We start from the raw sequence: 7962 nt of genomic DNA, 5'->3' as shown, positions 1-7962 counted from the left end.
GATACTTTTTGGTAATGAAAGATTTCTGGCATTCAGAGCACTGATAAGGTTTTTCCCCAGTGTGGATTCTTATATGATGAGTGAGATACCTTTTGTTAATGAAAGATTTCTGGCATTCAGAGCACTTATAAGGTTTTTCCCCAGTGTGGGTTCTTATATGGTGAGCAAGATTGTTTTTTTGACTGAAACATTTGTGGCATTCAGAGCATTGATAAGGTTTTTCCCCAGTGTGGGTTCTTATATGCAGCGTGAGATATCTTTTTTCACTGAAACATTTGTCGCATTCAGTGCACCGATAACGTTTTACCGAAGAGTGGGTCCTTGTATGTTTAGTGAGTCTCATTTTGTCACTGAAACATCTCTGGCATTCAGAGCAATGATAAGGTTTTTCCCCAGTGTGGGTTCTTATATGATAAGTAAGATACTTTTTGGTAATGAAAGATTTCTGGCATTCAGAGCACTGATAAGGTTTTTCCCCAGTGTGGGTTCTTATATGCTGCGTGAGATGGATTTTTTCACTGAAACATTTCTGGCATTCAGAGCACTGATAAGGTTTTTCCCCAGTGTGGGTTCTTATATGCTTCGTGAGATGGATTTTTTCACTGAAACATTTCTGGCATTCAGAGCACTGATAAGGTTTTTCCCCAGTGTGGGTTCTTGTATGCCGAGTGAGACAGCCTTTTTGACTGAAACATTTCTGGCATTCAGAGCACTGATAACCTTTTTCCCCAGTGTGGAATCTCAAATGTGCAGTTAGAAGTGATTTACGGTGGAAACGATTTGGGCATTCAGAGCACTGATAAGGGGTTTCCCCAGAGTGAATTCTTGTATGTTCAGTGAGTCTGCTTTTGAAACTGAAACATTTCTGGCATTGAGAGCACTGAAAAGGTTTATCCCCAGTGTGGGCTCTTCTATGCTGAGTGAGACGGTTTTTGTAAATGAAACATTTTTGGCAATCAGTGCACTGATAAGGTGTATCCCCAGTGTGGGTTCTTCTATGCTGAGTGAGACTGTTTTTGTCAATGAAACATTTTTGGCAATCAGTGCACTGGTAAGGTTTTTCCCCAGTGTGGATTCTTTGTGTATGCCGAGTGAGTGCGCTTTTGTTAAAAAAACTTTCATGGCATTCAGAGCACTGATAAAGTTTTTCCCCAGAGTGGATTCTCATATGTTCAGTGAGTTTAGATTTACGGCTGAAACTTTTTTGGCAATCAGAGCACTGATAAGGTTTTTCTCCAGAGTGGATTCTCATATGTTCAGTGAGTTTATATTTACGGCTGAAACTTTTTTGGCATTCAGAGCACTGAAAGTGGTTTCTCCCAGTGTGCATTCTGTCAAATTCTGTGAGATAAGATTTATGGCTGTATCTTTTTTGCACAAGTAACTTTTTTCCCCAACTTTGTTTATTTTGCCTCGATTGAGGCGGGTTTGAACAATGAATTTGTTCTCACAGTCCGTGTTTTTATAAGGTGTTTTCTCTTGCTTATATGCCACGGTAAGAGTGAACCTGATTTTAGAGTTGGGCTTGTTTAGATAATGTTCAGCATTTATCTCTAAAAGAAATTGTGTGTAATCTTCTTAACACTTGAATTGAGCAAAATATATCTGAAGCAGCCCTGTAACACCTGTTGAAATGTTTCTAGCAGATAATAGTCTTTAGGTAAAAGCATCTCAGGCAGCAACTTACTTTGTGACTGAAGTTTTTCTCAAATCTATTTGTATAGGTTCTTAGCAATGCAGTAATAAGGTGTTAGACTGATATTTAATGATTAAACTGATAAGTACCTTTTTGCACTGACGTAATGACAGTAACTGAGGGCGTTTGAACGTGCACAGTACTATTGTGGATCATTAGTCGCAGAACATCAGTTCCTTCTACCCTTTCTATGTTTGGTGAAAGGTTAAGGTTTGTAGTTCTGAAGACGAGGATTTATTTACATTAGCTATAACGCAATGGTGCTCCTTTAATCCATTTTTATATTTAACAATTTTACATATCACTCCTGCACAACAGATAATGTTGAGGCGATTTACATAGAATTACAGAACAGTACACAATAAAAAGGAAACAATCTGAGATGGTCATGAACACAATAAAGTGGTGAATTATTAAGGTTTTCGTAAGAGTGAGCAGAGTGGGTCGAGGTGTTAAATCCCGAGGCAGATAGTCTTAATCTTGCGTAACTGGTTAAAAACAGTTGTTGAACAAAGTTGATTTTCCAATCTTTTGGTTGTTAACGTGTCAGCTTCGAAGTCTTCTTTCAGTGTCTTTTCTTTGATGGTATCCAGAAGAAACCTTTTGTTGTAACTTTCTTTTATGCAGTGTGTGCTTCCTCTCTAGAATTACATGATGCTTCAGATGAACGTTATTCTGTCATGCTGACGCAATTTGTCTTTCTGATAATATTTCAGATGAGGATGCTGAAGTGGTCTTTCTACATTATTTCTAATGCTGGGTGCACAGATATGGCTTTGCTCTGGGTTAATGAAATGCAAAATTAGATACTTCACTTACAGGTATAGTACTTTCCTCGCCACACTTAGATTTTTGGAAATTGTTTAAACGTAGAATGCTGGATGCCCTTCAGTTTTTCAAAATAATCCTTCTTATGGCACTGACATTCAGTTGCTTAGTGCTAAATCCTGCTTTCTTCGTCCGTAATTTCAATCACCTATAGTAATAAAATTAAATAGATAATACATGTACATTTCCAAAAATATAATTTACAAGCCAAATCAATGCAGAATTTTGAAGATGGTGAGCTGTTTTTCAGACAGTGCAGAGTGTAGAATGGTAGCCTGAGAGTACTTGAATGTAGGAATGAGGATTTGTAGAATTTTCAGCATTTTATTAAGCTCACAAAGGATACATGTACCCTATGGAGTTGTAACATAGAATCCTAAATGCAGATATTAAAGTCATATGGACTGGCACCAAACTGATATTAAAAAAATATACACTATTAATTAATTTGTAATGCAGATTTCTGGTACGGGAAGGACTCCTCCACTGACAACAGTCATTTTCCCCTGCCCTGAGTTACCACCTACTTGTATCTGGTATCCTGACTTTTGAGTTTTGGCCTCAGCCTCAAGCAAATATAGTGTGCTGCGAGGACTATGCCTAGACCAATCCCTCAACTATGGTCCAGAGTATGAATCAAGGGCAATGAAATTAAGGCGTACTTACATGTGCTCATTTTATTCCACCTGATTATCAGTGGTTAGGTGTTTCTGCACCTGGATTTACTGAGTGCAGAAAATTAGGACACCATTTTTTTCCAGACAGAAAAATTAGACTGAAAAGACGCATAAGACTCTGGGTGCAGCAGACGCAGCCAAGATTATGTTGTTTTTTTTACTAACTCGGGGAAAAACAATTCTTACCTCTGTTGGTGTTCATGGTCATTGTCGGCCTATGATTCGGCGTTGAGTTCAGAGTGTATTGAGTAGAGCCGAGGGGCCGAGCCGAGGAGGAGTTAACAAGCAAGAGGAGCGGAGCCTGGAACGACTGCCCGGGTTTGTTTTGTGACCGGTTCCCGCTCTCGAAGGTTTCTCCTGCGTCCTGTTATACGGGCGCTTTAAGTTTGATGGATCTGCTGTGGGGGCAGGAACGACCGCTGCCGGCACCGCGGTGCTAAGGCGCTGCTGGTGCTGCTCGTGTGGCGGCCGCTGCAGGGGTCAAAGGAGCATTGGCCTGTGGTGCTGCTGGTGCGGTGGCTGCTGCAGGGCACAGAGGCACAGAGGGCACAGAGGAGCCTTGGCTGCCACCTGATTTTAAGTATTTACTAAGCATTGAGCAGAGCTGAGCAGAGGAGTGGAGTGCCTACATCTGCTGTCAGTAGTGGGATTGGCTCTGGATGCCGCTCTTGCTCCTGAACGATTGCCAGCATTCTCCCTTGTACTCTTGACAGCGATGAATAGCAACGAACAAGCAATGGACAGTGAGTGGTGAGTGACAAGTGGCAAGAGGTGTGTGGCGTGTGGTGAGTAGTTAAGGTTGCTCAGTCCATAAGTCGCTGAGCCATTGGAGTCTGTAATAAGTCTGTAAAACAAAATCTGAGAAATTATGCAAAGGGGAAATTGACAATAGACTTTGACCCTGTTGAAGCACTCCTCGACCCCTGAATTACTCATCATGCCTAGACTACTGCCCTACCCGGAGCCCAGCTATTAATCAACCGATTAATTAAATCAATAAGTAACCAGCAGTACCGGCGGATTCTGTACTGAGGTGTGCCTTGGGGGTTTTTTCCCTTGGAGGTGTTTGGAGGTGTTTCTGTTGTATCAAAGCACCCTTTGGTCTTGTCACTGGCCCGTTTGATTCTCTGAAAGAAGCAAGACTTCTTCCCCTTAGAGGGTGTATTATGAGGTCAGGAAAGGAGCGGCCACCTTTCCCTCCTAGCAAAAGGAAAAGAAAAATACAACAAACAGTAATATTAGATAAGTTTAAAATAAAACAGGCAGGTGACATACAGTCCTTTAAATCATCTAAGGTCCATACATTTGGGAAACTGGGAAAGTCACCATCAAAGTTTGATTTTATGAAAGACCCAACTGGTGCTATGCTAACATTGCTAATTAATCCATGTGACCTTCCAACTCCAATTAAACCACTGAGTGGAACAAATATTATATCCCCTAAGCAAGGAGTAAGTGAACCAGGCCACCCTGAGTCTGAAGCTGAAGTCAAACGAATGTCAAATTAAACTAAGGACCAAGTCAACCATTGGGGTCAAATAACGGACCTAGAGACGTTAACTATTCCACGCAAAATGCACAAATCTAACAATGGGAGATACTCAGCAATTACTACCAACTAGGCAGCCAAGGCCAATAGAAGTGCAAGTAAAAATCAGAAAAGGTAACGGTACAGGGGAACCATCTAATTTGGGCCAAATAAATCAACCAGAGCAAGAAGCTCCAAATGAACTAAATGGTGGGGTGAAAATCATAAGGGAAGCCAATACCCCACTGAAATCAGATCTTACTCTGTCTAAAATGAATTCAGTTAAAAAACAGGACCAGCCGAAATATAATCAAAATAACGGATCTTAAATTAATAAGGACGAATACAACAGCAACCCAGAAACTCTGCAGCGTTGGAGTACTCCGTATCATAAAGACGTTTTGAATAGTAGTCCACAATTCATTCATTCTTGTGATGAGGGACATGATTTTCAAGGACCACAAAAAGAGAAGTATAAGGACCTATCTTTCATAAATGGGCAACACCATAGCCCAGGTACTCAGGTACCAAGAAGTGGGAACGCGGGAGCAATTTGGGATTTTTTCTTCAAAACCTCGCAATTAACTCTGGAAGCTTTAACATATCAGTCCAACAAAAAGGAGGTCCAAATAGATCTCGAGCGCTATGGCATCCTCTGTTACCGGAATTGAGCAGAAGATAACAACGCAAAATAATCTAATAGTAAGGGCACAATCTCAGCCAATATCTACGTATGCAGAGTGTAGTTGTGCCCCACTAATTAACAAACTAGCTACCATTCCCGATATTTAAAAAACAATAATTGACGATGTAAAAGTGAAATTTCATAATGTGGGAATTCAAACCATCAAGACCGACTGCCCCTCTAAAGGTACAATAAAATGTAGAGACAATACTGTTGTTGTTAAAGAAAAAATAGATGATAAAACAAAAGATCAAGAAGTGATAAACCGACACAATCAACAATGACAGACGCAGCTCCGAAAGTTCATCTATCAAAAAGACAGACGAAAAAACAACGGAAAGCAAGAAATAAAGCTTCTAAAAGTATAAAAAATACAAATGCATCAGATATAGTGAGATTGAACACTGGAAATAACCATGAGAAATATCATATTGTGAAGGTGAGGGTAAACATATGTCTCCTACAAAACCCTTTTACCCTCTATTTAATAAGGATCTATCGGAGGTACAAGCAGATATGAAAAATAAATGCATAAACAATCAAGCTGATAGTATAAAAATGATAGAGAATGGGAAAATTCAGTCCTTTGAAATGCTGCAAGTGGAGGAAAGTAATAAACAGGTGGAAAATAAGCCATCACAATTGGAAACGAATAGAGCAAAGAGGGAGAGTATCACAGGGGATGAAACTAATAGAGATTTGTTAAGTGGTGCAGGTAATTTTTATGCCGGAATATAAATCTAGGGGTAATAATTAAACAACTTGCAAACATCCGGACCCAACACGAGATGGCAGGAGTATGCGAAGCATGTGCATCTACAGCATACATGCCTCAAACAGAGGATTAATGGCCCCAAATCCCTGCCGTGGTATCTTGTCATGTTGTGGCTGAGTGTACCATGTGATGTAGCAGGCTATAGTGCTTGGTGTGATTTGGTCATTTTTGACAAGGTGGAGTGCTGAACGGTTAGGCAAATTTTTATTTTCTTTGTTTTTGGGATCGTGTGATATAGTGCGGTAACTACTGTATGATGTAAATAAATGACATTGCTAATATACCATCAGGATGTGGGGTGAGTGTTATTAGGGCTGAAGCCTTGCTGATTATATGCAGAATAACAGGTCTGGGATGTCACTACTGACTAGGGCAGGTTAGCAGCTGCACAGGCCTTGGGCATTGATCCTATTGAGGATAATATGTGACGGGCACTGGTGACTGGAGCTGGCTAGCAACAACGCTCACCTCTGTTATTCATTACAAGCAGGTTAACAATACATGTCAATATTGACTGGAACTGGTTGGCAGTAGAGTTAACCTCTGGTTTTGAATGTTTGCAGGATTTAAGGTATAGGGGTCACTACTGACTGGAGTTACTTAGCAGGATAATAGGTCTCAGGGAGCAAATCTTGACTGAAGATTGTTAGTATGATCACTAGTCCCAAGGTGCTACTAATGACTCAAGTTGGCTAGAATGATAACAGGTCCCAGGGGGCAATACTAACAGGAGCTGGCTAGTAGGCTTACATACAGGTCCAAGAGGCCACTACTGACTGGAGCTAGCTAAAAGAATAACAGGCCCAAGGGTGGTGGGGTGCGAGTGGCACCAGTGACCGGAGTTGGCTAGAAGCATTGACAACCTTTGGTATTGATTAAATACAGGATTCCAGGTCACAGGAGGCACTGCTGAATACGGCTGGATAGCAGCAGTGGTGGCCTCTAGGAAGAAGGAATTGAGAAAGCATAACTGGATATACTGGTTTCTTTAATACCGATAATTGTTTACACATCATACACATCAATGCCACAACATGCATTGATATATTATGTTACCAAATTACAATATTCTTATATTAATTTGATGTGTCTGTTCGCCTTAATATGCCTGCAAAGTTATAAGATTCTATTAGGGCCCAGAACCATTTTATTTAGTGATGTCAATCAGCACACTTTCCTGCATCTTGTAGTAAATGGAATACTGACAAACAGAAGTGTTATTTCCAGAAACAGTGAATTCTGCAGCTTGTCTGTGTATCTTTTATCTGCACCTCACGGACTCCTCACATTCCTCTGGAGAGTAGATCCTGCCTCCTACTCATTAGTGTTGTTTTAGTAACTGTTTCTATCACGTGTTCATGTTTCATTGACTTGTATTAGGAGAAAAGTGTATAAAAATACATGGGGAGCATTAGCATTATATACTCCAACTTGCTTTAGGGTGGATGCTCTCGTCCATTGCAAAGACAATTGTCACTTGTTAGTTTGCTTGGCCTTTTGCTATTTTTGCATTAAATGTATGATAGATTTGTTGGCCTCCAGGTGTGTTGTGTTTTATTTTACATATCATACGAGATGACGAGGAAAATGACAGTTCAGTATACACATTCTTTATATAAATCAACTCACAGTATACTGTTCTGGAAGTTCAGTCCCACAGACATTATCTCTAACGGAACGCCCTAGGAAGCATGTGCTTTTCAAACCAGTTGCCTTCTGATGCGGCGTCCTCGCTATTGGATAAGTCAATATGTCCTGAATTTTAGGAGGGTT

The 7962-nt window shown here is 40.5% G+C and overlaps 1 long non-coding RNA gene across 1 annotated transcript in view; it reads right to left on the bottom strand.

Moving 5' to 3' along the window:
* Positions 1–1935: 1935 nt before the first annotated feature.
* The window catches only part of LOC147737044 (uncharacterized), a 64400-nt gene continuing 58373 nt past the window's right edge, over positions 1936–7962 (bottom strand). Inside the window, exon 4 of the long non-coding RNA XR_015299288.1 lies at positions 1936–2672. This is a non-coding gene — a long non-coding RNA (uncharacterized LOC147737044). The remainder of the gene's footprint in view (positions 2673–7962) is intronic.

Source organism: Lissotriton vulgaris, chromosome 1_1 (genome assembly GCF_964263255.1).
Source record: "Lissotriton vulgaris chromosome 1_1, aLisVul1.2, whole genome shotgun sequence".
NCBI classification, from domain to species: Eukaryota; Metazoa; Chordata; class Amphibia; order Caudata; family Salamandridae; genus Lissotriton; species Lissotriton vulgaris.
The sequence above is the reverse complement of the archived record's forward strand: the minus strand, read 5'-3'. Positions and strand labels throughout refer to the sequence as shown.